General features: G+C 46.2%; 1 long non-coding RNA gene across 1 annotated transcript; it reads right to left on the bottom strand.

Annotated features, from left to right (window-relative positions):
* Window positions 1-902: 902 nt before the first annotated feature.
* LOC149119360 (uncharacterized) lies at window positions 903-3151 on the bottom strand. The gene is made up of 3 exons (XR_016228644.1): window positions 2942-3151; window positions 1479-1565; window positions 903-1026 (listed from the first exon to the last, which is right to left on the bottom strand). It is a non-coding gene; the product is annotated as an uncharacterized LOC149119360 (long non-coding RNA).
* Between the last annotated feature and the right edge of the window lie 24406 nt (window positions 3152-27557).

Genomic DNA, 27557 nt, shown 5'->3' with positions numbered 1-27557 from the left:
ATTTGAATGCAGTCCACAAGACACAGATATGAATAGCCTAGAAAATATCTGAACCAAAATCAAATATTTTTCCAAATGAAGTTGAACTTATTGTTGTTTGGACTCACGTTATTGGATTCATGAACCATGCTAGGCAGTACACAATCATTTTCATGTTTTCATTCACTGCTCCATTGGCATGATGAGGTGGTTCCAATTTTAGACAGAGAAATAGATTCAGAATGATTTTCCCAAGGTTGCAAAACCATACTCTTGCTCCCATCACAGGTTCCATGGACTGGATTCCTTCTATGGGTGTGACTAAAGCAGTAACCTGGGAAGCAAAAGGACTTCATAGCAGCCTAAGCATCTGTAGGCTCCTCCTTAGGCAAGAGCTAGTGAAAATGAATCCTGGTCTGCAGCTATACTCCATGTCACCAACTACAGTAGCCACCTACTTTATTTTAAACAAGCCTTAGACAAATCATTTTTCTGAGCTTCTGTATCTATGAAGTGTGTTCACCTGACCTCTTCACTTGAAAAGAAAATGAGAGCATAAGGAAAGCATTACTTATGAATTTTAAGCAAAAGTGGACACTAACTTTGCAGGGAAGTTTATCTGGGCTAGGGAGTGGCAAGGAACTAACACACAGTCACTGTGCTGCAGAAACTTGACATTTATCCTAAAAGGTAAAGAGATCATTCCCCTTGTATAATGGGAAGGCAAGTTCCAAGTGATTAGCTAGCTCAAAATTGGTGTCAGAGGCAAGATTCCAATCTAGAACTGACTAGCACCAGGCCAGGTGCCCAGAGATTTGAAAGCTGAGATTGCGTGGAGACCGAACTGAAACATCCCCAGATATCCCACTAAAAAACTGGAGGACTTCCTCCAATTTAAATATCAGTCATTTCACTAAGCAATTGCCACTTGCTGCACACTGCAATGAAGTTAAAACAGCACACAATGAAAGATACAAGCAATTCTGATACGAATGTTTCAGTTTCTTTTTACTAAGGTCAGTCCACTTGTAAAGAGGTTAACAAGCCCTGTGGGAAAAGAGAATTGAAGTTAGAGAACACACACTGAGTGAGATGACTGAGCCACTCAGAAGTTAGCTGACTTCACAGAGGGAGATAAGTCTTAAGAGAAACTCCCAACATCTCCTACAACAGCAGCCCACCATAGGGCTGAGCTCCTTGTGGAAGTCCAGCAAAAACTCATGCCTTGATGACTATTTCATGCATATTTCACATCATTCAGCCCTTAATTATTAAAATCAAAAGCTGAAGGTAAAAATCAAAGCTAAAGACAAAAGAGTTCCAAAAAGAGTTTGATACACATAGTAGCAGCTTCACCAACAGCAAGAAGTTACCATTGAATACTGTCACCTGGCTAGGATTTTTCCCAAGGGACATTCTTCCACTAGGTCCCACAACCATTTTCCTCAGAGACAGATGTCCCAGACTTCCTCAGCATCTCTGTTCATCCCAGGACTCACCAACAACATCTCACTGCTCAGCACATGCTCTTCCTCTTGGTGACTTTCTTTAATGCAGGTGGGATTTCTTGGTGATGCCATACTGTTCTAGAACACAAAGAGGCAAAGTCAAGAGAGTTGGTCTTGGAAGTAGAAGCTGAGATTGAGGGGCTATTAGAAAGGGCTGATTTGTTCTCTACGGCTATTACTGTAGGAATTATGGTCTATTTAAAAACTGAGAGGTAGACACACATGTGCACACATACACACACACACACACACACACATCCCATCCACTGGTCAATCCTCACATGCCCACAACAGCTGGCAGCTCTTAGTACAAGGAGCCAGAACTCAGTTCAGGTCTCTCATGTGGGTGGCAGGAACCCAATAACTTGAGACTTTGTTGTTGCCTCTCACGATCCATATTAGCAGGAAGCTGAATCAGGAGCCTAAACCAGGAATCAGACCCAGATAGTCCAGTATGGGACATGTGCATCCTAACAGGTAGCTTAACTGCAAACCCAAATGGGTCCCTGTACCCTATTTTAATTGTCTAGATCATTAGCGAAGCAAATGATCTAGAATGGACAGCACTCAAGTCAACTGTGATTTGTTATGAGGCTTTCAGTTAATTCCCAAAATGGGATTTTTTCTCAATTGAGGGAAACCAGGTAATTGGAGTCAATGAGAACATAATCAAAATACAGGTAAGAGATAGCTAGACACAAGTGAATTGAGAAAGACTGTGAATGTAGTAGAAGCCCAAGAGAATTCGATAATCTTAATGTTGACCAGCTAGATATTAACCAATGTTACTGTGGGCAAAGATTGATCATTACTCCTGGTCTTTTCTTTCATCTGAAAAGTGACAGCTGGAAAGAGATGTAACTTAACTCTTTAACATCTGTAAAATATTTCTTCATGGACAGGCTGCTTAATTACCATTCTCAATATGTATTCCACAAAAAAAGGGGGGGGGTTGTGAAATCAGTTTGAGAAAGTGGTTTGGAGCAGATGAAATGGACTGCTTTCCTGCCAGACCAAGAGTGTTGAACATGCTAACATGCTGAGTAATTACCAAAGTGGCTCCGGGCTGCACACTTCTTTGAGTACTGCTCAGAAACTGGTGTCACTTAGCAACTTTGAGAAATGTGTCAGCTTCTCATGCAAGGGTATGTCAAAGTATTAGTGGGAAATGGAATTAGGAGATAAGTTTATTTTGGGGCCAAGAAATTTTGAAATCCATGCATACATGGTGGTCTTCAAAAAGCTCATGGGAAAGGAATATTATGAAAAAGCTGTGTCTGGGTTTTTACTTGTTTTTTAAAGTATTCCCGGAATGTGAACAAGTTAGGGAGAAGGTCTGTTGGGCTTGGACATTGCCATTGCAAACACTAGGATGCCCAAGATTTTATCTTAAAAACATGCTGAGAAGGGTCAGCTGAACTGGATCTCTAATGAGCTGATGGAAGAAGGCTCACCTGGTATCTCCCAGTTCACTGCCAAGACGAACATTTTCTTTATTTATAGGTGGTTCTTTCAACACAGAGAAGGGCTCCCCATGTCCTGCTGTCACACAAGAGCAGCCTCGTCTGCAGCCAACAGCAGAGCCCATAGGCCACTGGAACCCCCATTGCTCCAGGACTTCTTCCAAGAATGTGGGGTCTCACTTTTCAGGAGACTCAGACTTTGCAGCCCTAAGGAAGAGTCAAGTTCTTGTAAGCTGTTACCAAAATAGTGACCCACGCTGAGGGTACAATTTAGAGTTTGATGACCCAATAAGCACATTATTTTCTACCAAGCTATACAGGTTTTAGTTATACATTTAAAGATAATCCAGTTTTAGGTTTACACTCCAGAAAAGCAAGGGGCTTATGTCTTCTGTGAGAGAGCATGTGACTTTACTGTCTTCCACGCATATTAAAAACACCCTGCCATTGTAGCGGCCAGGTCCCAAGAACAGCAGGAGATCCAGCAAATACGGCTCCAGCGGGGCACTTGACCTTGTACCTCTCATCAAATTGTAGCTGCAGAACCTGTGTTTCATGTGCAAGGGAAGTTTGGTTCCATAACTTCCACTTGTAGAGGTAGAAACAAATTCTAAACATGACAAAAAGCTATTAATCACATTATTTTGGACGTGTTTGATCTTTAAATCCCAAGCCCAGTCTCAGAGATGGGAACTGAGTTGGAAGTAAGTGACCTGCCGGAGCTTTAACTGTGACAGAGTTGGGGGCGAGGGGGTGGGCAGTGCTGTCATGGAGCAAGTTAACACGGTGCCTGCAGTGCCCGCATCCCATGTGGACTGGGTTGGAGTCCCAGCTGCTCCACTTCCGGTCCATCTCGCTGCTAATGCGCTTGAGAAAGCAATGGAGGATGGCCCAACTGTTTGGGCCTCTGCAGTCATGTGGAAGACCCGGATGAAGCTCCTGGCTTCTGGCTTCCCATCGACCCAGCTATGGCTGCTGGGCACTGGGGTGTGGAGGAGCTCCCTTTCCACATGCCGAACACCCAGGGAGTGAAAAACACCGAGCACAACTGCAGGCTGGGAAAGCAGCAAGAAGAGGGGCTGGAGCACCGACTCCTCCCACATCCAGGGCGTCCCCTACAGGACCGCCAGCCTCACCCTCCTACATCTTCCGGAAAGCGGGAGGGCAGAATGCGTGTGGGCTGGCCGCCAGGGACCCCAAGTTCTCCGCCTACCGACTCCACAGCACCTGGTAGCCCGCGCCCCCTGCGCCTTGCAGAGCGAGGTGTGTGGCCTCTCTGCAGCGCTGCTCTGCCCGCCTGCGCGGGAGTCCCCGACGCTGCTCGCGCACACGGCCCGGGAGGGGACAAGGGGACAAGGCACCAGGGACCCCGCGCTCCGTGCCGGAGCCCAGGATGGAGCTGTGCTCTCCCGAGCAAAGCGCGGGCTGCGTGGAGCCCAGGGACGCGCTTTGTTCCCTGCCGGGGTGCGGACATGGGGTAGGGGTTAGGGATCATTGGTGTCTCAGGCTCTCGGTGAAGACGTGCAGGGCAAGGGGCTCTGGCTGCTCTGGACAGCTCCTCAGCTCCTTAGCGGGGAGGAGTGGCTGGACCCTGAGGCCCCTGCCGCGACGGAGCACACTCAGCCAAGGTGCAGCCATCCCGAGACCCGGCCCTTGTCACACTCAGGGATGAGGAAGGGTGATCAGCGACCCTGGATGTACTCCCTGCATATCTTAGAAGGCAGATTCTGCACTCCCAGGTGTGGGCGGGAGCGGAGGGTCTGTGTCCATCAGAGACCTAAGGCTTCCAGGCCTTCTTTGAGAGTCCCCCGCCGCTTTGGAAAGCAAGGGCTTGGTGACTCCACAGCCAGGGCAGCACCATGACTGCGGGGCTCCCGGCTTCCAGGGGCACTCAGGCATAGTGAGGGCATCACTGACCCTGAGTTTAGGGGAGCAGCTCTGGAGACGTCAGCCCTCTGTTTGGTGAGCCACAGACCGGCAATGCAAAGCAACCCCCTCAAAAGGCCTGAAGAAGGTCATTGTCACTGCAGTCTGTAGGAGGCGCTTCAGCGAGCCACAGCACAGGCACTGTGACCTTGAACTTGATGGAACAACTCAACCAGAGCTAGCAGGATGCCCACAGGGCCACCACCTGACAGCGCCGGAAGAGCTTAGAGGACACCAGTCCAAAGCCACTGTTTAGGGGAGAGAGAGAGAGAGAGAGAGAGAGAGAGAGAGAGAGAGAGAGAGAGAGTTAGAAGGCAGCAGGTTCTTGCTTCTGGTTGAATGGCAAGAGATGACTGACAAATCTCTTGGGAACGATGGAGATGGGAAACCACTATTTTGCAAACATCATTAGTAATGATTATGTCAAACAAGACGCATCAGTGTGTAAATCTGGGAGAAAATTTGGCATATACGTGCATGTTAACAAGATAAACCACTACAGATTGCTTACCCATTGCAAGGGAAAAAAATAGAACCATCATGCTAGAGAAATCAGATGATCAACATTAACATTCCCAGGGGAGGACAGAGATTTCCCCAGCACCTCCAGTGGGATACCCTGAGGAAAACACTCCTTGATGAGCTTGAGTGAGAAGGCCTGTGCTGAATCACACAGAATCAAACAACATCCAACTGTAAAGATGGCAGGGGAGCTGTCAAAGAATGTGTATGTGCTAGCAGATTAAGAAAGGCTGTGTGGGGCCGGCGCTGTGGCACAGTGGGTTAAAGCCCTGGCCTGAAGCACTGGCATCCCATAGAGGCACCAGTTCTTTTTTTTTTATTTATTTATTTTTGACAGGCAGAGTGGACAGTGAGAGAGAGAGAGAGACAGAGAGAAAGGTCTTCCTTTTGCCGTTGGTTCACCCTCCAATGGCTGCATTGTGCTGATCCGAAGCCAGGAGCCAGGTGCTTCTGGTCTCCCATGCGGGTGCAGGGCCCAAGCACTTGGGCCATCCTCCTTCCATCCTGGAAGAGGGGCAACCGGGACAGAATCTGGCACCCTGACCGGGACTAGAACCCGGTGTGCTGGTGCCACAAGGCAGAGATTAGCCTATTGAGCCACGGCGCCCGCTGAGGCACCAGTTCTAAGTCCTGGCTGCTCCTCTTCTGATCCAGCTCTCTGCTGTGGCCTGGGAAATCAGTAAAAGATGGCCCAAGTCCTTGGGCCCCTGCACCCATGTGGGAGACCCAGAAGAAGCTCCTGGCTTCACATTGGCCCAGCTCCAGCCGTTGCAGCCAACTGGGGAGTGAACCAGTGCATGGAAGATATCTCTCTCTGTCTCTACCTATCTCTGTAACTCTTTCAAATAAATAAAATAAATCTTAAAGAGAAAGAAAGGCTGTGTATGGTTCCTGATTACAGAAGGCTGGAAACATACAACTAAGGCAGGAGAACTTGGGAACATGAGAAGACATCAGTAAGCCAAGGACAAAATATTAATATGGATCACAGATTAAAATACTCTACCAGTATAGACTTAGGAAACTGATGACCACACTGTGACTATGTAAGAGAATGTCACTCTTCCTAGGAAGTTCACACTGAAGTGTTAAGGGATAGGACAATTACACACATGTAATTTATCCTCAGATGGTACAGATGAGAGAGGGAGAGAGAAAAGGAGAGAGAGAGAGAAAAAGAGAGGGTGGGAGGGGTACTAGGTTATACCCAAACAGGAGTAAAGTTTTGGGGTTCTATTGCACAGCAGGATAAAGATAGATAATATTAATTTACTGTGTATTTCTGTAAAAAGAACTAGAGGATAGTTTTTTTTTATGATTTCACAGTAAAGAAACGTTAAATGCTTGAAAGGATAAATAGATTTGCCCAGATTGGACTTTTATACATTATATATATTTAGCAAAATATCACAAAGTACCCCACAAATATGTGCAATTGGTATACATCTGTTAAATTAAAAAAGAAAAAAAAGAAAGCCAATAAGAGTTAATGGGGTAAAATGTTAATAATAATTGACAAATCAGAGTGAAGGTAATTGCAGATATTCTCTGTGCTATTTTAATTTCCCCAATTTTAGAGTTGTTTTCAAAAAAATTATAAACTCCCTAAATGAGGGGTATCCAAAAGTTTATGGGAAATGCATATTGTTTTTAAAAACTGCACTACACAAATTTTTGCACCAAAATAAACTTATCTTTAAACTTTCTTTTCCATGAACTTTTTGAACCCTCATATAAATTATTAATTGAATTAACAAAATATAAAGGATAAGAATGGGAAAATATATGAGATCCCAAACACATTCTGTCTCCCAAGGTAGGGAGAGAGTGGGAGTGATGGTGTTTAAGCTTCAGGCAGGTGGCTGGAACTATGGCTAGTAGGTTAGGCCTCTGCCTGCAGCCCTGGCATCCTAAATGGGCACCAATTCAAGTCCCAGCTGCTCCACTTCTGATCTAGCTCCTTGTTAATGACCTGGGAAAGCAGTGGAGGATGGCACAAATGCCTGGGCCCCTGTATCCATATGGGAGACCTGGAAGAAGCTCCTGGCTCCTAGCTTTGGATTGGCTCAGCTCTGTTGTTGTGGCCATTTGTGGACCAGCAGATGGAAGATCTCTCACTCTATCTCTCTGTCTGTAACTCTGCCTTTTGAATACAATAAAAAAAAAAAGCTTCAGGGAATCCAAGTGACCCTGAATTTACATACATTCATAGAGACTTTGATCTTTAAATATGAAATAAAAATTTTGTATTGCTTGAGAGGAAGAAGTGAAGAGAGAATTAGTTAAAACTAATGTCCTGATTAATCTGGAAGAAATCTGAAAAGAAGAAAACCACGGACAACAATAGATATAATGTAGTAAAGTATACAGTAAGGAAGAAGATATGTAATCAAACCTATCAGCTACTGCGAGAAATCTGAATGGGGGACCAGCGATGTCATTGTCAGCTAAACACTGCAGCGGGCACTTGCAGAAAACTAAACTATACAGGTCAGTCATGCCATGTGGCCTCTTACTGCAATCAAGGAATAGAATACGTGGATGTGTGAGGCTGCTGCCTGGGTAACAGGGCATACTGTTTTACAGTAACTTTTTTTTTTAAAAAAGTAGAGTAAAATAATGCTAAAAAGTATAGCACAGAAAATACATAAGGCAGTAGCATAACCGTTATGATCATTGTCAGGTATCAGGTACTGCATGTCATTGTGTGGCTGTATTTTTACTTGAGAGGCAGCACAGTAGGTTTATTTATGCCAGTGTATAAATAATAAATTGCAAATATACAAATAATGCATTGCACAAGGACGTTGCGATGGCAGTAGGAATTTTGCAGCTCCGTTATAATCCTATGGGACCACCATCATATATGCAGCCTGTCTGAAAATTGCTGAGTGCATTACTGTATGATATTTGCACTGAAGGTTTCAGATATATTTTTTAATTTGACAGATAGAGTTAGTGAGAGAGAGACAGAGAGAAAGGCCTTCCTTCCATTGGTTCACCCCCCAAAATGGCCACTATGACTGGAGCTGAGCTGATCCGAAGCCAGGAGCCAGGTGCTTCCTCCCTGTCTACCATGCAGGTGCAGGGGCCCAAGGACTTGGGCCATCCTCCACTGCCCTCCCGGGCCACAGCAGAGAGCTGGACTGGAAGAGGAGCAGCCAGGACTAGAACCAGGCGCCCATATGGGATGCTGGCACTGCAGCCTGAGGATTACCCAAGTGAGCCACGGCTCTGGCCCCCTCAGATATTTTTAATCACATGGAAAAACACACAAGATGATTCAATTGATGTGTTGTATCTACTGAAATTATGGCTGCTAAATACTTCAGGTCTTTTCTGTAAGCCACTCAAAGAAGCAGACTCATTGTGATACGCTTCTGCAAAAGGCTTTGCCAACTGACTTTTCCATGTCTGATCTTTTGCTGCCACCTAGAGACACAACCTAGTCATAGCATGTTGTCCTTAAAGCACAAAGAACCAGATATCCAACCTCCCTGACTACAGCAAAGATTGCATACAGGATCTGTGGGTACAACATCTTCTACAGCAAGGAGAGCCATGAGACAATTGATTTGCACCAGGAATAACTCTTAACAGGCCCAGAGATGAGCACTGAGTGTGCAGTCCCAGCATCACTCAATACTCCCAGCCTGGAAACTCATCCCCTCCCCCTGGTCAGCCCGGCTCCTGACCCCTAAGTCAGTGAGGGTCTGAGATGAGCCCTCCCCCCACTACTGGATGGTTAGATAACATTTCCACTTAGAAATAATAATAATGATCACCACAACTTGTATGCATGGACTTCAAAATTTTTGCACAAAAATAAATTTATTTTAAAAAAAGATTTGATTTTTTGAAAGGCAGAATTACAGAGAGAGAGAGAGACAGAGAGATTCCATCCACTGGTTCATTCCCCAAATGGCCACGGCCCCCAAGAGCCAGGAGCTTCTTCTAGGTCTCCAATGTGGATGGCAGGGGACTAAGCATGTGGAGTGCCTTTGCCTTCTTTTCTCTCTTACTTTTGGCCTGCATTTCCCTAAGGAGTTATTTTTTTTAAACTTTTATTTAATGAATATAAATTTCCAAAGTACAGCTTATGGATTACAATGGCTTCCCCCCCATAACATCCCTCCCACCCACAACCCTCCCCTTTCCCACTCCCTCTCCCCTTCCATTCACATCAAGATTCATTTTTGATTCTCTTTATACACAGATCAGTTTAGCATACATTAAGTAAAGATTTCAACAGTTTGTTCCCACACAGAAGCATAAAGTGAAAAAATACTGTTTGAGTACTAGTTATAGCATTAAATCTCAATGTACAGCACACTAAGGACAAAGATCCTACATGAGGAGTAAGTGCATAGTAACTCCTGTTGTTGACTTAACAAATTGACACTCTTGTTTATGGCATCAGTAATCACCCTAGGCTCTTGTCATGAGCTGCCAAGGCTATGGAAGCCCGCTGAGTTCACTTACTCTGATCATATTTAGACAAGGCCATGGTAAAGTGGAAGTTCTCTCCTCCCTTCAGAGAAAGGTACCTCCTTCTTTGATGACCCGTTCTTTCCACTGGGATCTCACTCGCAGAGATCTTTCATTTAGGTTTTTTTTTTTGTTGTTGTTGTTTTCCCCAGAGTGTCTTGGCTTTCCATGCCTGAAATAAGGAGTTATTTTTATTTTAGGGACATTAGCCTCTTATTTGTGGCAAATATTCATAGTATTTCCTCTCAGTTTGGCATTTTTTTTTGCAAAATATTTTTGTTTGGTGAAATGCATCAATACTTTTTAAAAGATTTTATTTATGTATTCATTTTAAGTGCAGAGACAAATGGATTTATTAATGCATTAAAAATGCCAACTATCTAAAACTTTTCTTGAAGGAATGAAGCAAATGAACTCCTACACAGTCCTAAGTATCTGACAAATCCTCAGTAAATGCCTGTGACAGACACCACTGGAATTGAGGTATGTGGACCTCTAGTCAATGAGAGCCATTGAGTGGCTGAGAAAAATCCCTTTCCTAACTCCAGAAATAAAAGCATAGCCAGCCATGGACAGAAACATTTCTCTAGAATCCACTTAAAGGATTTTTTTTCTAATGGAAAATGGAATATAGTTTCATGGCAAAGCACTTAGAAAATACAGAGAAAGTATAAAAAAGAAAGTAAAAAGTTCTCTCTTCCACCACCTTCGGAGTCTTCTTTTCCACGCACCCTTTTTACATATCCCTCTTGATGATGATGTCAAAAATAGAAAATCTTCTAGTAAAAGGAGCACGCTCTCACACAAAAAGATCAGAAAATGCAGAAAAGCTTCATGTAGGCCTGAAGTGTACCCTGTTTTTCCCAAGTACCACCCTGAATTCTTCAGGGTAGATAAACTTAGAGGAGAAATCTCTGGAACCTTCTTGGAGTTCCTAAGAAAAAGTGTGTAATCATCCAGGACCCCTTCCAGGACACAGCAGTGTTGGCAGCAAGCTGCTCTTCTTCTACCTCACTGTGCCTAGGGTTTCAGAGGTTGACAGTCACCAATAAATGCCCATCTGGGTTTCTTCCTGATGGCCTCCAATCATTTGGAAACAGATAAGGCATTGCTTCCACTCCACTCCACCTTGGGATTTCCCAGGAACTGTGTCTGTATGGGCTGTGACATTTGTAACTACACTGCTGAAGCGAGGCCTATGGTTTTGAATTTCTCATTTCAGTGTATCTGTAGGGAGAGGGGAGAGTGGGGGATGAGCCAGGACACAAACTTGTGTCAAATGATGAGGGGTCATTATTAAAGGGATAAGCATCAGTTGTTGGTTTTTAAGTTATTTTTATAATTTTAGGATAAAATTTCTTTGAGAAGGAGAGAGAAAGAGAGAGAGAGATCTCATCTGCTGTTTAACTCTCTCAAATGCCCACAATAGTCAGGGCTGAGGGGATGATGCTGCGGTATAGTGGGTTAAGCTGCCATATGCAGCACCAGCATGCCATATAGTCACTGGTTCAAGTCCTGGCTGGTCCACTTACTATCCAGCTCCCTGCCATGGCCTGGGAAAGCAGCAGAGGATGGCCCAAATCCTTGGACCCTTGCACCCATGTGGGAGACCCAGAAGAAGCTCCTGGCTCCTGGCTTTGGCCTGGCCCAGCCCTGGCCATTGCAGCCATTTGAGGAGTGAACCAGAGATGGAAGATTGATCCCCTCAGTCATTTTCTCTGTCTATCGTTCTCTCTCTCTCACTCTCACTCTCTCCCTCTGTAACTCTTTCTAATAAATAAATAATTCTTTAAAGAAAAATAAGGCTTGGCTGGAGCCCAAGACAGGAGCCAGGAGCTCAGTCTTAGTCCCACATGAACACAGTTGGCTGAGCCATAACCTCTGCCTCCCAGGGTCTGCATTAGCAGGAAGTTGCAGTCAGGAGCCAGAGCCAGGAACTGAAGCTGGATATCCCCATACCACTAGGCCAAGTGCTCACCTCTCAAGGTAAACCTCATGGTGAGTATTTGGAAAGTAGAGCAAAGAGTAAAGGAGAAGGGGAAAAAATCACCCTCCTTCCAAATCAAAAGTAATCTTTGCTTATGTTGTCTTGTATCATTGTCTTCATGTATTAGAAAAAGCTATATTAGCTCACAATGCAACAAAAATGTATATTATAAAACACTTTTAAGAAAGTATTTATTTGAAATCAAGAGAGAGGTTGAGAGGAGAGAGAGGAAGAGAGAGAGAGAGCTAGAGAGAGCAAGAGTGAGAGAGAGAGAATGGCCTCAACAGGCAGGCCTGGGCTGGCACCATGGCTCACTTGGCTAATCCTCCACCTGTGGCACCAGCACCCTGGGTTCTAGTCCTGGTTGGGGCACCAGATTTTGTCCCGGTTTCTCCTCTTCCAGTCTAGCTCTGTGTTGTAGCCCAGGAAGGCAGTGGAGGATGGCCCAAGTCCTTGGGTCCTGCACCTGCATGGGAGACCAGGAGGAAGCACCGGGCTCCCGGCTTTGGATTGGCACAGTGCACTGGCCGTAGCGGCTATTTGGAGGGTGAACCAACAGAAAGACCTTTCTCTGTCTCTCTCTCTCTCTCTCACTAACTCTGCCTGTGGAAAAAAAAAAACAAAACAGACAGGCCTGTGCTGGGCCAAGGCCAGGAGCCAGGAACTCCATCTCATACCTGGGTGGTAGCAGCAGCAACCCAAATACTTGAGCCATTATCTCTTGCCTCCTAGGTACATTGGCAGGAAGCTGGATTGGAAGCAGAATGGCTGGGACTTTAACCAGGCACTCTAATATGGGATGCAAGTGTTTCAAACAGTGGAGAACTGGAGAACCACAAGGCCTGCTCCATAAAGCATTTTCTTAAAGATTTATTTATTTATTTGAATGGCAGAGTTACAGAGAGGCAGAAAGAGAGAGAGAGGGAGAGGGCAAGGGAGAGAGAGGGAGAGAGGTCCTCCATCTGCTGGTTCACTCCCTAAATGGCTGCAATGGCCAGAGATGGGCTGATCCAAAGCCAGGAGTCTGGAGCTCCTTCCAGGTATCTCACATGGGTGTAGGGGCCCAAGGACTTGGGCCATCTTCTACTGCTTTGGAGCCTGGATTGGAAGTGGAGCAGCTGGAACTCAAACCAGCTCTCATATGAGATGCCAGCAATGCAGATGGCAGCTTTACCTGCTATCCCTCTGCACCAGCCCCAAAACATTCTTTAGAAGCATCATTTTAGTGATATTTTCTATCATATACTTTACTGAATAATTCCCCATTGTTGCTTTAAATTTTTTCTGGAAACATCATTATACACAAGGAGGTCTTCAAAAATTTTGGGGAAATGTATATTATGAAAAAACTATGCATGATTTATATTTTTGCATCAAAAATAATCTTTTAAGTCCATTTCCCAAAATTTTTTTAAATCCTCCTTATATATCTTTGACTATCTATCTAAGATTTGGAGATAGATTTGAGTCAAGCAACTTGATGAAAGCAGTTGGACACATTGGTTTTTAAAAATATTTTATTTTCTTTGAAAGAGTGACACACAGAGAAAGAGGGAGAGGCATAGAGAGACAAAGAGACTTTCCATCATTTGGTTTATTCCCCAAATGGCCACAGCAATAGGGGCTGGGCCAGGCAGAAGTCAGGAGACTGGAACTCCATCCAGGTCTCTCCAGTGAGTGCAGGGGCCCAAGTAGTCAGGCTATCTTCTACTGCTTTCCTAGCCACATTAGCTGGGAGCTGGATTAGAAGTGGAGCAGCCAGAACTCAAACTGGTGCTCATATGGGATGTTGGCGTCACAAGCAGCAGCTTAACCCACTGAACCATAACCCCAGGCCCTACATTGATGACTATAGATAGATATTCCCAATTGCTTTTATAGTGATCCAGCTTCCATTGTTCCCTCAGCAGATGAGTACAAAGAGGGCAAACCTCAAAACAATAGTGTTTGGGAATGCCAATAGCTCCAGCTGCACAAGATGTCAAAACCAAGGGGGGTTTGCTAACACGATCCTTTTGACCTTCCTTATTTTACAATCCTTATCATGCAACACAAGTCTGTTTGCAATTGCATCTGGTTAGCTTGACTTCAGAGATGCCTCATGTTATGGTTTTGCCAGTCCATGTTTCAAAAACAGAGCTTCTCAGATAGTATTACAGAGATGCCCAGAGTTGTAAACTTGTCTGGTAAGCCCTGCTTTACTTTTTCCTTGAGTGGTATAGAATGTCCGCCTCATTTTTCAAGTGATTGTCCCTGCACAGCCAATGTCCCACTCATCCAACCTCTTTGGTTCAGATCATAAACATTTAGTTATTTGCCTTTGAGCTCCAAAGTAATCCCCAAAGAAATCCTTAAATGTCAGTGATCATATAAATTATTCATTGATTATCTGTTAAGGCAGAAGTTCCAGAGCCATTCCTTTAATGCCATGTTTGGACAAGGGAAAGCTGTTCCAGATTCAGTCAAATCCCATTGCTTCAGCCACAGTGTGGCAAATACAGAGTTAGTTACAAAGAGAACCAGGTCAGAATATGTGTGTGAGTCAGCACAATTAGAACAATGACCCCAGTGTTGATGGGTTGGCTCCAGGGATTTGGTAGATGTGGGATAGGAGTCTAATGAACTGGCATAGGTTCAGCTCAGTGCAAAGAAGCCCAAGCAATCATTGCATACATAGACATACGCTCTATGTCCTTGAGAAGTTACATGTTATTGCCTGGGGTCCTATGGCTTCTTGGGACCTCTCTCGGTCTTTAACCAGGTTTTCTGTTCACACGTCAGGTGCTGTTCCTAGTGCCTTGCTAGTTGTGTCTGTAGCTGATGTCCCTGGGGTACTGGCAAGGTCCACAGGGTTTGACAGGTCAGTTGAAAGACAAATCTGACCAGCTGAGAAACCATCCTTATCATTCTTTATGTTGCTGCCTCATAAAGGTAGTTCATGGAATTTTCTGGTGCCTTCTGGAAGCTGAGTGCACTTCTCTGCATATTTGTCTCTCAGGAAGAAATGAAGTCACTTAAGAAGTCATTTTGGCTAAGATCAAGGGTAGCATAAGAAGTCATTTCCCCAGTCCCTTATTTATAATCAGCCCCAAAGCATGAAGGAATAACTCCAAAGCAAGATTCCTTTCTGATGAGATGTAAACCAATCTGCAGGGAAATGTGTAACCAGGGAACTGTAATTTCCTGACCCCAAACCATTAAACCTCAGCAGTGCCATCACATTAGCTTGTTTTCATGTAATTGTAAAACACAGTTTTGCCAGTCCAAAGCAATGGGAAATATTTCATTATGCTCTCTTCCTTGCTGTGCAAGAGTGACCACATGCCAAGGCTGAAAAATGGCAAGTGTGTGTCCATGAGTGAGTGAGAATTTGTATTTGTACAAAGGAAGGAGCTGGACTAATGTCTTTAATTACACATCACTATTTCATTTTACTATAGCAGATAGGGTGATAAAGCTTCATGGCCATATTCTTGGATGTAGAAGCTGGGAATAATATATCCTCCTTACTCCCACCCTCCCTAGATTCAAATAGGAAATAATTTTAATTTATATGCATGGAATAGATCTTGCATGGAAGATTCTGGAATAGGTGCTAGGGAGAGGGGACCCAGGCCCAGCTGTTCCTCTCTAGGGCTTAAGTTTCTGAAGATGAAATAGGCACAGAAACAACTTCAGCTCAGAGACAGATGATACAATTGCTGCGTTGCCCACTGAGGCACTGGGTGGTATGGGGAAGAGGAAAGGTGACTGCACCTGAAAGATTCTAGATGGCAACAAGGAGGAGGTAGCAAGTGAGCTGGACCAGGACAAGGGGTGATCATTCAGCTGGTGAAGGGAATGCTATGAAGAAGAAATATTGTGAGCAGGCCTCGAGGGTGAGGCTGTGTAACCCAGCGTGAGGATGGAGGATCTGCAATCACGGGAAAACCAGCCGTATGCACAGGTCTTCTCCGGTGCTGGCTTTCCACTGCCCCAAACAGCAAAACAGCTTCCAGCAAGTGCATGCGGCCTTAGTCCATTCGGACTGCTATAGAGAACACCTTAGGCTATGAAACTTAGAAACACTAGAAGTTTGTTTCTCACACTTCTAGACTCTGGGAAGTCCAAGAAAAAGGCGTCGGTGGTTTTGTGTCTGATGAGCTTGCTCTCTGCTCAGTAGAAGGTGTCGTGCAGGCAGCAGAAGCCAATGTGCTCTCCTGGGCATCTGTTACCAGGGCACTAATGCCATTCACGAGGGCTCCCTGCTAGCGACCCTATCACCTCCTAAACAGCCTGCCCAAAGCCTTCCACCCAGGCACAAGTGGGATGGTGAGGATCAGCCCCTTCTGCCAGGGAGGCCTCAGCTATGTGCTGATTGGTCCGTGTGGCTTGAGGCTGCTTTCAGGCCTGCTCAGTCCTGCCCCTGAGGGGTTGCAGCCTGGCTCAGGCACTTGGCCTTCCCCCTCTCCCGGACTCCGCTCCTCTGCAGCTCCTGTAGGAGCTCCGGGCTTCTCGGCTGCTCGCTAACATCACGGGGCTCCCAGCATCCTCCACCAACCCCCAGGTCTCCATCTTAGGCAGTGGTTTTCCAGACTGCCCCAAGCAACGCGAGTGTCCTCAGGACTCAGAACACTGATGTTTCCCCTGGACAGAGGCCTGCGCCCTGCCCTGGGACTGGCAGAGGGGCCTTCTAGGAGGGACCCTGCAACCAGGCTGTTGCCCCTTTAATCATGTTTCCTCTGAGACCCACAAACCCCACCTCGTTCTTTCCCCTGACGCCTCCCAGCCACAAAAGTGCAGTTACTAAATCGCCAGTTCTTAAGTTTGTTTTTACAGAGTTCAACACCAAGCCAGCCTAAAGTAGGTTTACACTAGATTGAGAGGGAGCAGGGAAGTCGCACAGGGACATAAAGGAGGATTATGACCTCAAGGGGGACATCTGGCACCGAAGTTGCCCCTGGGAACCCAGAATTGGAGAATTGAGAAACAGAAGAGCTGGACAGCCTCAGGAAGTGAAAGATCCCAGGGATTACAATGCTCAGGGACTGGACTTGCAGTTCTATACAGCTGGCAACCAGGGTCCACTGCAGTCTGACCCCACAGACACTGATGTGTCTGCAGAGACCCCACTGCAGGGACAGACTGGAGCTTTGCCTTCCGTCTCCTGCCTCTACTGATGGGGAGCCTCGCCCAGTGTGGGAGCTGGGCAGGGCAGTCAGACCCATGTTCTTGGCCCTGCCCTGTGAGTGCAAGAGGACTTGGGAAAGGGCTCCCATCTTAAGCAGCTGGGTAAGATGAGGAATACCAGCAGCCCATCCTGCTCAAGGTAAAGCTGTACCCCTCCTCCCATAGGGAGCTGGGGAACAGAGAGTCTCTGTCTATTTGACCACAATAATTTTTCTGTTGGAAATTTTAAAACTGGGGTACTATTTTTTAGTTTTCATTTTTTTATTTGAAAGGCGGAGTGGGGGAGAGGCACAGACACAAGCAGAGACCTTCTAACAACTTGTCCACTCCCCAAATGGCCATGACAGCCAGGGTAGGTCCAGGCCAAAGTGAGGAGCCAGTAACTGGCCTTCTGACAGGGCTGGCAGGGGCCCAAGTACTTGAGCCATCATCTGCTGCCTCCCAGGGACAGCTTTAGCAGAAAGCTGGAATTGGAAGCAGGGCTGGAATTCAAACCCAGGTGCTCCATCTGAGATTGGATACAGGCTTCTCAAGGGATCTCTTAACCCCTGTGCCAAATGCTAGTCCCTGGGGGGGGAGGAATCTTTTTTTAAATAATTCTTTTTTTTAAAGATTGATTTATTTATTTGAGAGGCTGAGTTTGAGAGAGAGAGAGAGAGAGAGAGAGAGAGAGAGAGAGAGAGAGAGAAAGAGAAAGAGAAAGAGAAAGAGAAAGAGAAAGAGAAAGAGAAAGAGAAAGAGAAAGATCTTCCATCCACTGGTTCACTCTTATCTAAAGCCAGAAGCCAAGAGTTTCTTCCTGGTATCCCACAAGAGTGCAGGGACCCAAGCACCTGATCCATCTTCTACTGCATTCCCAGGCACATTAGCAGAGAGCTGGATGTGAAGTGGAGCAACCAGGACACGAACTGATGCCCATATGGGATGCCAGTACCGCAGGTAGAGCCTTAACCTACTACACCACAGTGCCAGCCCAAAGAAATCTACCTTTAAAAGCTCTGTTCAGGGGCTAGCACTGTGGTGAAGTGGGTAAAGCAGCTGTCTGCAGTGCCAGCATTCCATATGGGTGCTAGTTCAAGTCCTGGCTGCTCCACTTCTGATCCCGCTCTCTGCTATGGCCTGGGAAAGCAGAAGATGGCCCAAGTCCTTGGGACCCTGCACCCATATGGGAGACCCAGAAGAAGCTCCTGGCTCCTGGCTCCTTGCTTTGGATCAGTGCAGCTCTGGCCGTTGTGGCCAACTGGGGAGTGAACCAGCGGATAGAAGACTCTCTCTGCCTCTCCTTCTCTCTGTGTAACTCTGACTTACAAGTAAATAAATCTTAAAAAAAAAGAAAAGAAAAAAAGCTCTTGGGGGTCCTCTAGACTCACTCAGGCCAATCACCTGATCTCCATGCAGAGTGTGTCAACCCAGTGGGATCACATCAGTTCAGTGGTCCTGGTCTCTTCATTGTGTGAGCCAGACATTCACATACATTTTCATAATTGCAGCTAGTTTCCTGACTTTTTTCTGGCTTTATGTATAACCTGTACATATTCACTTCATATTTTACTTAGCATTCATTTTTAAAGCAAAGATTTGATCATCAGTGCAAATAGTCAATTAATACATGTAATAAAGACAAAAATCGTTAAAAATTCCAGCTGGATACTGTAGAAGTCTCTAAATTTATAGTCTGCTCTTTTTTTTTTTTTTTTTTAAAAAGAGTTATGGTGAATTTTTTATGGTACATGTTTTCAGGTTCTCAGAAAGTTTTATTCTTTTAAAGGTTGTAAAGGTATTGTACAATTACATCAAGAAGTTGTAGATATTGAAAGATAATGTATCTTAGATTGATGAGGTGTTTTTTTTCTGAGAGAGAGAACTATGCACCAGAATAACATTAGCTGCATTTGGTTAGCAATACACCCATGGTATCTCATTTAATATTCCTACCAAGTGTAGGAGGTTGATTGTGTTCCCTTTTTGACGCACGAGAAAACTGGGGCACAAGACTCAGCTGGGCGCAGTCTGGATGCAGCACTCTTAGCCACAATGTCTCCTGTGTGACAGAAACAAAAGCAGGCTGTGGTCATCTGAAAGGCCTCAGGCAGCCTCCTGTGGCCATGTGGGTGGTGCACACCCACGTCCACAGCCACCTCGCAAGAAAGGATCCCCTCCATGCTCAGACACACAAACACGAGGACACGCTGTGCCCTCTCTGCCCCTTTGCAGACTCATCATGCACATCAGCATCTTAAATGGCCTCTGAGTCCTGCAGGAAGGACTTTTCTGCTTTATTTAGTGCATTATTCCCCAAATTCTTGGACCTCAGAGCCCTTTTAAAGAGCAGCAGGTGTTTAGTATCTCAGAAGACGCAAATAGCTTACAGAGCAATGTGGGAAACTAGGCGTTATTCTCATTGCATAGAGCAAAACACATTTCACTCAAAAATATTTCTTGTACATGGATATAAGATAAAGAGGGTGATGCTTCATAGAAGGGCCACATGCAGTAGTAGTGTCACTGACAAGAGTGCACTGAGACGTGAACTGTGCACTGTTAGGTGAACTTTTAATGTTGTACAAATATCATGGAGTGTGCTGACACAAGCAGACTCCAGGATATAACTGGTCACTAGTGGTAGGCTCCTACAGGACTAACATTGTATACATGGGTGGACCATTGCAGACTGGAACAACCTATGTGGTGCATGACTGTATTCTAATATGGTGTGTGTCACCAGGGGAACTGTCTCATGCTCTGCCCACCACACCCCCTTCCCACTCATTGCAAAGTCAAGTTCCACCAGGCAGCCTCCCTCATGGGAGATAGAAACTGTCATAGGAGAAGGAAACCCCAGGCATTTGAATTCAGCACTAGAGCTGCCATCCTGTGTCTGGCACCCTGCTTTCAAAGCTCAGGAAACCTGAAACAGAACAGCTTCGGGTGGGAACAAGATGGGTGATAAATAATGCGTTTCTAGTTGTCATCATCAACATCTGCTTATCTGTGTGACTTGCTCAGCAAGTTTAAAGAACTCAGAGTTGCTTGCCAAAGAAAAACAGAGCCCAAATGGATGATGGATGCTTCCTGAGTGCTCTCCCAAAGGCGGGGACAGCAGTGGCGAAAATCCCGAGTCCTTGGTGTTATCTGGCTACAGCTGTTAGGGCAGTCTCTCCCTGGGAGCCCACCTCTGGCTGCACAACTCCCTTGGAAATGCCAGCCACCCCATGGTTTCTGCTTTTCCCTGGTAATGTGTGTGTGCAGCTAGGACAGTGGGTGGCTCTCCCTAACTGTCTGGAGGTCTTCTTGGTCTGGGGCTACTGCTTCTGCAGCCACAAGCTTCTTCCTCTGCTGTCTTCTCATCTGCAAATCAGGAGCAACAGAGCCTCTGATAGGGTACCTGAGGGGCCCACCCTTTCTGCCTCACACACAGCCCCGGGGGTTGGGGGGCATGGGGTTAGGTAATAGTTACAAGGTGGTGGGGGGTAAGGGGTGTGGTAGGACTTTTGTGAAGAGCCCATGAAAGACAGCTCAGGGAAAAGGGAACTTCAACACTTGCAAATCCACAAGCTGATTTAGAAATCTAGGGGATCAGTGAAGAAAGCATCAAGATTTTTTTTAAAGATTTACTTTTTTATTTGAAAGTCAGAGTTACATAGAGAGTGGAGAGACAGAGAGAAAGGGAGAAAGAGAGAGAGAGAGAGGTCTTCCATCTGATGGCTCACTCCACAACTGGCTGCAATTGCTGGAGCTTCACTGATCTGAACCCAGGAGCCAGGAGCTTCTTCTGGGTCTCCCACATAGGTGCAGGGTCCAAGGACTTGGGCCATCTTCTACTGGTTTCTCAGGCCATAGCAGAGAGTTGGTGGTGTTTGTTGGATTCTAGACTTTGCATTCTTCTTTTCTTGGTATTTTTTCTTTCCCATATACTGGCTTTGGATGGGCTTAGCGTGCCAGCAGTAGCAGCATTTGGGAGGTGAACCAACAGAAGGAAGACTTTTCTCTCTGTCTCTCTCTCTCACTGTCTAACTCTGCTTGTCAAAAACAAAACAAAACAAGACAAAAAAACCAGGGTCTTACTGGTCCAATGAGAGGCTCCGTGTGTACCAGTAACTCAGGAGCAATGTCACTCTCCAATTAGGCAGTCCCCTCTCTGAAGGTCTGCTGACCAGATGTGGGGGGGCTCAAAGTGCTGTGCTACATCTCAGACTGTTCTAGCCAAGATGGAGACTTAACAGTAGAGTTCTTGGCACAATCCAGAATGGATCCCTGATGCTCTTAAGTTACTGAAAGGAATCAGGGTGCCCATGCACTCAGGCTGTTCGAGGAAAGGGGGGGGACCCCTGGTGACTCACAGGCAGGGTGGGGATAATGTCTGAGACCCACATGTCAGGCCCTTGCTCATTGCTGGCAATCTCTCCAGACCCTGGGCTCCTAGACAGATATCTTTTCTTTTTCTGAATCTGAGAAGGCAGATTAAAGAATAAAGAAAGAACAAACAAGACTTGCTGGTGCGGGAAAATGAGATGGGCCCCATCTAGGCAAAGTTCTCATGCAAAGCATTGCACCCAGTGTCAACTAACGCTAGAAGATTAAAACTGTATAAATATAATTTCATTTGCATATTATAAAAATAAAGATAAGCATATACATATTTTACACTAGTTATGGAAAAGCAATGAACATCAGTCGATTCTTCTTTCATATTGAACAGAACTGAAATCTAAGTGCTCGAAATACTGCCAGCTGTACAGAAACTATGGCTTTTATGTACATGGAAAGCAAAATCCCTGAGAAGCCATTTGACTTTTTTTTTCTTGCCTTCAAGTAGTGCTCTCCTTGGGGGATCACAGTTCTGAGGTTCAGGTTGTAAAACATTTGCCCCATAGCTTCTCCCACCCTTTCTCTGCTCCCTCCCTGTCTGGAACACTGCTTCCTTCAAGTTCACAAAACAAGCTCAGGAGTGTGGAGGGCCAGCCAGTGGGCCCGGGAGGTCCTGCTCTGCTCTCTGCTCCACTTAAATTCCACAGCCACAAGAGTCACTGGTTTCTGTGCTTTTCACTAATGTTCTTCCTAGAGAGAAAGCGCAGAGCTGACAAAAGGTAGAAGAGAATGACACTGGGTTATAACAGGAAGTCAGGACAGAAATCTGTGTCCTGCACCAATTTTCATTGCTACTGTCTTTGGAGCTCCTCATAAATGTGCAAATGTTAGGCAACTACTAGGGCCCCCACAAAGGGAGGAAACTTTTTAGTAGTTATTAGTCAAAAAAAAGTGGCAACTACCCTAATTGGCTTATTCTATCATACTTTTATAATCTAACTGGATTTCTAATTAACAGACCCAAATGCTCCACACACATCTGCTTCCTCTCATAAGCAGACATGCACATGCATAGGCACACACCGACTACCCTGCCAGGAATGGCACTGCATACTAGAAATCGAGAATGGGTGTTTATCTGTAGTAAAAAGCACGATTTTACTTAGAAGTGTAATGCATAGGGCTGTCAACTAGAATCTGGAGTTTGACAAACATAAAATGAAGAGACTGCACAGCCTCCACTTGTTGAAACAAGTGGTATTCAATTCCAACAAACCAGCTAGAGGGAAAAGCATCAGCCAGCCCTACCCCTAATAGTGATATGCGACACAAGGTTTTTTCAAGTGTTTTTGCAACATGTAATAAAACACATGAGGACAACCAAAGAAAAGGAAAAGGTGAGGTTATGATCTGTTTCCCTCAAACTCTGCCTCTCTTGATGCTATCCAACTTCACAGACTCCCAGAATTCCACCAGCAGACATCAAATGTCCATCTGGCCCAGGTAAGAATCAGCAATGGGCTCAGCTGAGCCCAGCAACAATGATATCACCAAAAATGAGTCTCTTCCCTCTACTAACTTCATGGCAGGAGTGGTGGCTTTCTCTGGAGTACTTGTATCTAAGTCTTTACTCCAGCTAAGAGTCAATCTTGCTCTGTTTTACTCAGAGGAAACCAAAGTTCCAGGAGGTGATATGACATCCTGAAGGGTGTACCAGTGACAGGCATGGCCAGGCTGACCCTTAACTAGGATCAGACTCCCAAGTATGTCTGATGATTAAAGGCAAAGCTGGGCACGTGGAGCCATAGGGAGAGTAGCATATTTTTCAAAGCACTTGACCATTAAGAACTTTCTGGTGGCCAATTAATATAGCAGACTGCTGGCAGAGGAGGGTTTGAAAAGTCCCTCCGATTGCAGTGACAGTGTGATGAATCCAGCTAGGAGGGCACAGCACTGTGAAGACACATGTCCCCCAATACATTGCACCAAGGTTTGGTTCATGTGGGAGACAGGACACCTAAATGCCTCTCTCACTGACTTCAAGGAACTCTGGAGGCATCATGTGTGGTTGTCTGCTCCCCCAAGCCACATGTAACACTGAGAAACACAAGGGTACCTAATCAAGGGCACCAAGTGCTTAGCCAGCTTGAACATCTTTCCACACTGATACCCCCACTCTCACTGGGTCCTGAGGGCCATCAAATCCTCTGCCTTCTCAGTCTCTCACTGCTTCTCCATCTCAATAAACTCATCTTGGGACTGCTGTTGTTGTGCAGCAGGCAAAGACACTGCTTGGGATCCCCACAGCCCATAACCCAGTCTCTGGGTCAAGTCCTGGCTACTCAGCATTTCTGATCCAGCGTCCTGTCAGTGTGTCTCTGTGCAGTGACAGATCATGGCCCAAGTTACTCAAGTCCCTGGCCACTAATGTGGGAGACCTGGAAGGAGTTCCTGGCTCCTGGTTTCAGCTTACCTGTCCCAGCCCTGGCTGTTACGCCCATTTGTGGAGTGAACTAGTGGATGGAAGATTGATGGATCAGTTGCTCTCTCTCTCTGTCTTCTATCTCTATCATTCCACCTTTCAAATAAATCAACCTTAAAAAGCAAACACCTCATCTCCATCTTTGAGAATCCACTTCCAAAACTGCTTCCTGGAACTTGGGCTGACTCCTCTTATGGTACTATGCCTACAGGCCCCTGCTGACACCCCCATACAATGTGGCAGAAGAGCCACAGGTGGAAAGTAACCAAGGGACTCAGCGATCATTCCTGTCATGTAGTATTAGGAGACGGTTAAAGTCAGGGCTGGGGAATGCCTCCCAGCGGAGCTTATGCAGGAACTCGGCCTTAGGGACCACAGGCGTGCACTGGGAGGGACAGTCAGGGGCACATTGAGGGCGACCCCTCCCACAGTAAGGGAGCAACTCGCCTGTCCAGAGGGGGGCTGGCATCTGATTGTGAAGGGCCTTGCCCATCATTTTGAACTTGACTCTGTAATCACCAGGAAGCCAGCCAAGGCTTTTAAATAGGGAGAGATGTGTCAGGGTCTGGCGTTAAAAGATAATGCAGGAGAAGAGAGGCCAGATACCAGATGAGACTCAACCCCAGGAATCCTGGCAGGGACAGGGGTTGGGGGCCTGGGGAGAAAGGCATGTGGGCAAAGTCATTTGTGTCAAGGCACATGGACCTGATGGGGTGATGGGACCACAGGTCTCCATGAGAGACAGTACGGGCAAGGGAGGTGGGAAAGGCATAAAAGCTGATGGATTCCCAGACTGGTGCAGGTGGGGGCAGAGCGATGGCATGGCCTTGAGACAGGAAGCCCAGACCGATGTGGCTCTTTGGGGAGGAAGACAGTAAATTTGGTGTCCACCTGTGATGCCTATAGGACATACAGGGCGGCTACCAGGAGAGATGCTGGAGATGGGAGGTCTGTGTGAGGGGCTCAAAGCCAGAAAGCACCCAAATCAGAAAATATACCCTCCTTGGCTTCTGATAGAGAAGTCAGGGCTCCAGGTATTTAGCTACTTAGGCAGAAGCAATGTGTTTTATCATTCCAGGTCTTTGTGTCCTGTATCCCACACCTTGACATCTGGCCCCTATGGCTCTGCCCCTCCCGGAGGAGCCAGGTCCTAGAGATGGTAAACAACTCACCAGGAAGGTACTTTCCAAAGACCAACCAATCCCAAGTGCACACCCCAGCTGCCTCCTTACCAGGCACTCTTGCTGAAGGCCACATCCTACCTGCCCCTCCACCCCAGCGCCAGGCACCTGGCAGCTAAGTACACCATCTCTGCTCCACAACCACTGACACTGTGCAAACCAGGCCATCCTTGGCCTGCTTCCCCTACCTGACCCGAGCCCCTCTGTGGAAGGAATAGGGAAGCCTCCTGCACATAGCTCTCTCTCCTTTCTTTTCCAACCGCCATGCTTCTCTGTGTAGTTCCGCCATAGGCTGGGCAGGTTCCCTCCACATGGGAACTGTGAGGGATTGACTCCCTTCTCAGTGGCTGTCATCTCCAGCCCCTACCTCAGGTCCTGTCACATACCATGTCAGAAAACATGTGTGCAAGTGAGCAAGAACACTCATGGCTGGGAGCTACGGCATGGACTTCAGCAACTATGTGTGGGGGGAATGCCATGGTGTGGGCCTCAGCTCTTCTCTGTCTTGTGACTTACAGGGATGTGGGTAGGCTCAGGAGTCTGGGGCTGGGCTCTGTGTCTACCTAGGCACTGTAGGCCTCAGTGACTACAAAATAAAATAAAGGACCCCCTCACCCCCCAACTTATCCCATGACCTTAGGTCAGGGCATTGAGGTCTGCTGCAGGAGGCCTTATACAGGTCTTCATGTAGTCACTTGCCCCTGGTGTAGCAGTGAGGGGCGGGGATGCCAGCAGTCTCCTCTGCCTGTCCCATGGATGGGTACTAGATAAGCCAGGGTATTGATTTCATGCTAGTATCTACATTTGCAGAGACACTTTGCTATTCTTACATTTATATGCCATCCAGTATACACTGCTTATAGTCCTAGTAGAAATAACAGCCATTGATTATTTTTTATTTGGCAGGTAGAGTTATAGACAGTGTGAGAGAGAGAGAGACAGAGAGAAAGGTCTTCCTTCCATTGGTTCACTCCCCAAATGGCTGTTACAGCTGGCACTGTGCCAACCCAAAGCCAGGAGCCAGGAGCCAGGTGCTTCTTCCTGGTCTCCCAGGTGGGTGCAGGGGCCCAAGTACATGGGCCATCTTCTACTCCTACCCTCCTAGGCCACAGCAGAGAGCTGGACTGAAAGAGGAGCAACTGACGCTAGAACCAGTGCCCATATGGGATGCTGGCACTGCAGGCGGAGGATTAACCAAGTGAGCCACGGCACCAGCCCTGGTTAATTTTTATTGAGTATTTATTTATTGACTCTAAGTCAAGAAGTACACAAAATGCTTTATCTGCAACTGCCTAAATGCTCACAAGACAAATGCTCATGAGATAAGCACTTCTCAGAGTTCATGGGAAAATGGAATTCAAGTCAGTATTTTGGTGCTATAAACTTTGAAATCTGTGCAAAATTTTTCCATAATCCACATTCTCCATGAACTTTGTGAAGACCCCTGTACCTCTGGTCTGCATCTTAGTGCTGTGTTGAGTCCTAGCCATGGTAAGTGGTAAAGATTCAAACTCGGGAAGTGACTTGGAAGCTCAAACTGCCTTGATGAAAGAAATACAAACCACTGCTCAGAAAAATCTATATGCTAAGCTGATCATCTGGGGCTTCTTCCTCTGTAATGTCAGAGTACATTTTAGAAATTCTTCTTTTATCCAACAAGGATCTCAGATTACTGGTATATGCAATAATATAGCAAATTAAGCAAAAGCTTAAGCAATTTCCTTATTCCTAGCTTCCAAACATGACTCGACTCTGAGCAAGAGAAAGACCTGTTATCCAGGACTCCTGACTGTATGGGATCACTTTGGCCCACCCATCTCGGCCCTCATTTTTCCTAAATTCTCCAAGTTCTCAAGGGGGCCGTCCCCATTCAAGAAACTCTGTGCTTCCCAGAGACTTGCCCTTAAACACAGGTGCTCCTAAAGTCACAGATTGGGAACAGTAAAAATGGTGGCATAAGAGAAAGAAGCACCAGCTTTTCCACTTAATTTTCCAAGAAAGTATGAAGATACCTAAGCAGAGAGGAGGAGAAATTCCAGTATCAATGCGGCTGATGGAAGACCAGACAGTTAAAGAGACACAATAGCCCACAGCCTGTAATGCAGCAATGAGCAGTGTTGCCCCTTGCCTAAGACAAAACAAATCAATGCACGCCTGAGTGAGCCATGCCACAGACAACCCCCACACTTCGTCTTTTCACCCAAGTCCCCTACTTCTCCCCATCTCCCATGTCTGATGATTGTGGTTATCTGAAAAAAGCCAGCTTCATCTTGCTCCAAGGCTTCATGAAAAAGTGATCAAGTCCACACTAACTGGAGTGCATGTGGCCACCCTCTACAAAACACACAGAGTCTTCATACCACCTTCATAAAAGGTGCTCTCCATTGGCCTTAACCATCCCTCTGTCCTAGCAGTGTAACTGCCAGAATTCCTGTGTGAAGCAATCCGCGTGCAGTCTGGCATGCCAAGGGAGCTTTCTTGAGTGGGACCTTTGCAGTAGGCAGGCAGACAGCCAAGTTTTCAAAGGGCAGTTTTGAAATGTAG

This window comes from Oryctolagus cuniculus, chromosome Y, assembly GCF_051225735.1.
Source record: "Oryctolagus cuniculus isolate XC-2025 breed Fujian yellow rabbit chromosome Y, ASM5122573v1, whole genome shotgun sequence".
Classification (NCBI taxonomy): domain Eukaryota; kingdom Metazoa; phylum Chordata; class Mammalia; order Lagomorpha; family Leporidae; genus Oryctolagus; species Oryctolagus cuniculus.
The sequence above is the reverse complement of the archived record's forward strand: the minus strand, read 5'-3'. Positions and strand labels throughout refer to the sequence as shown.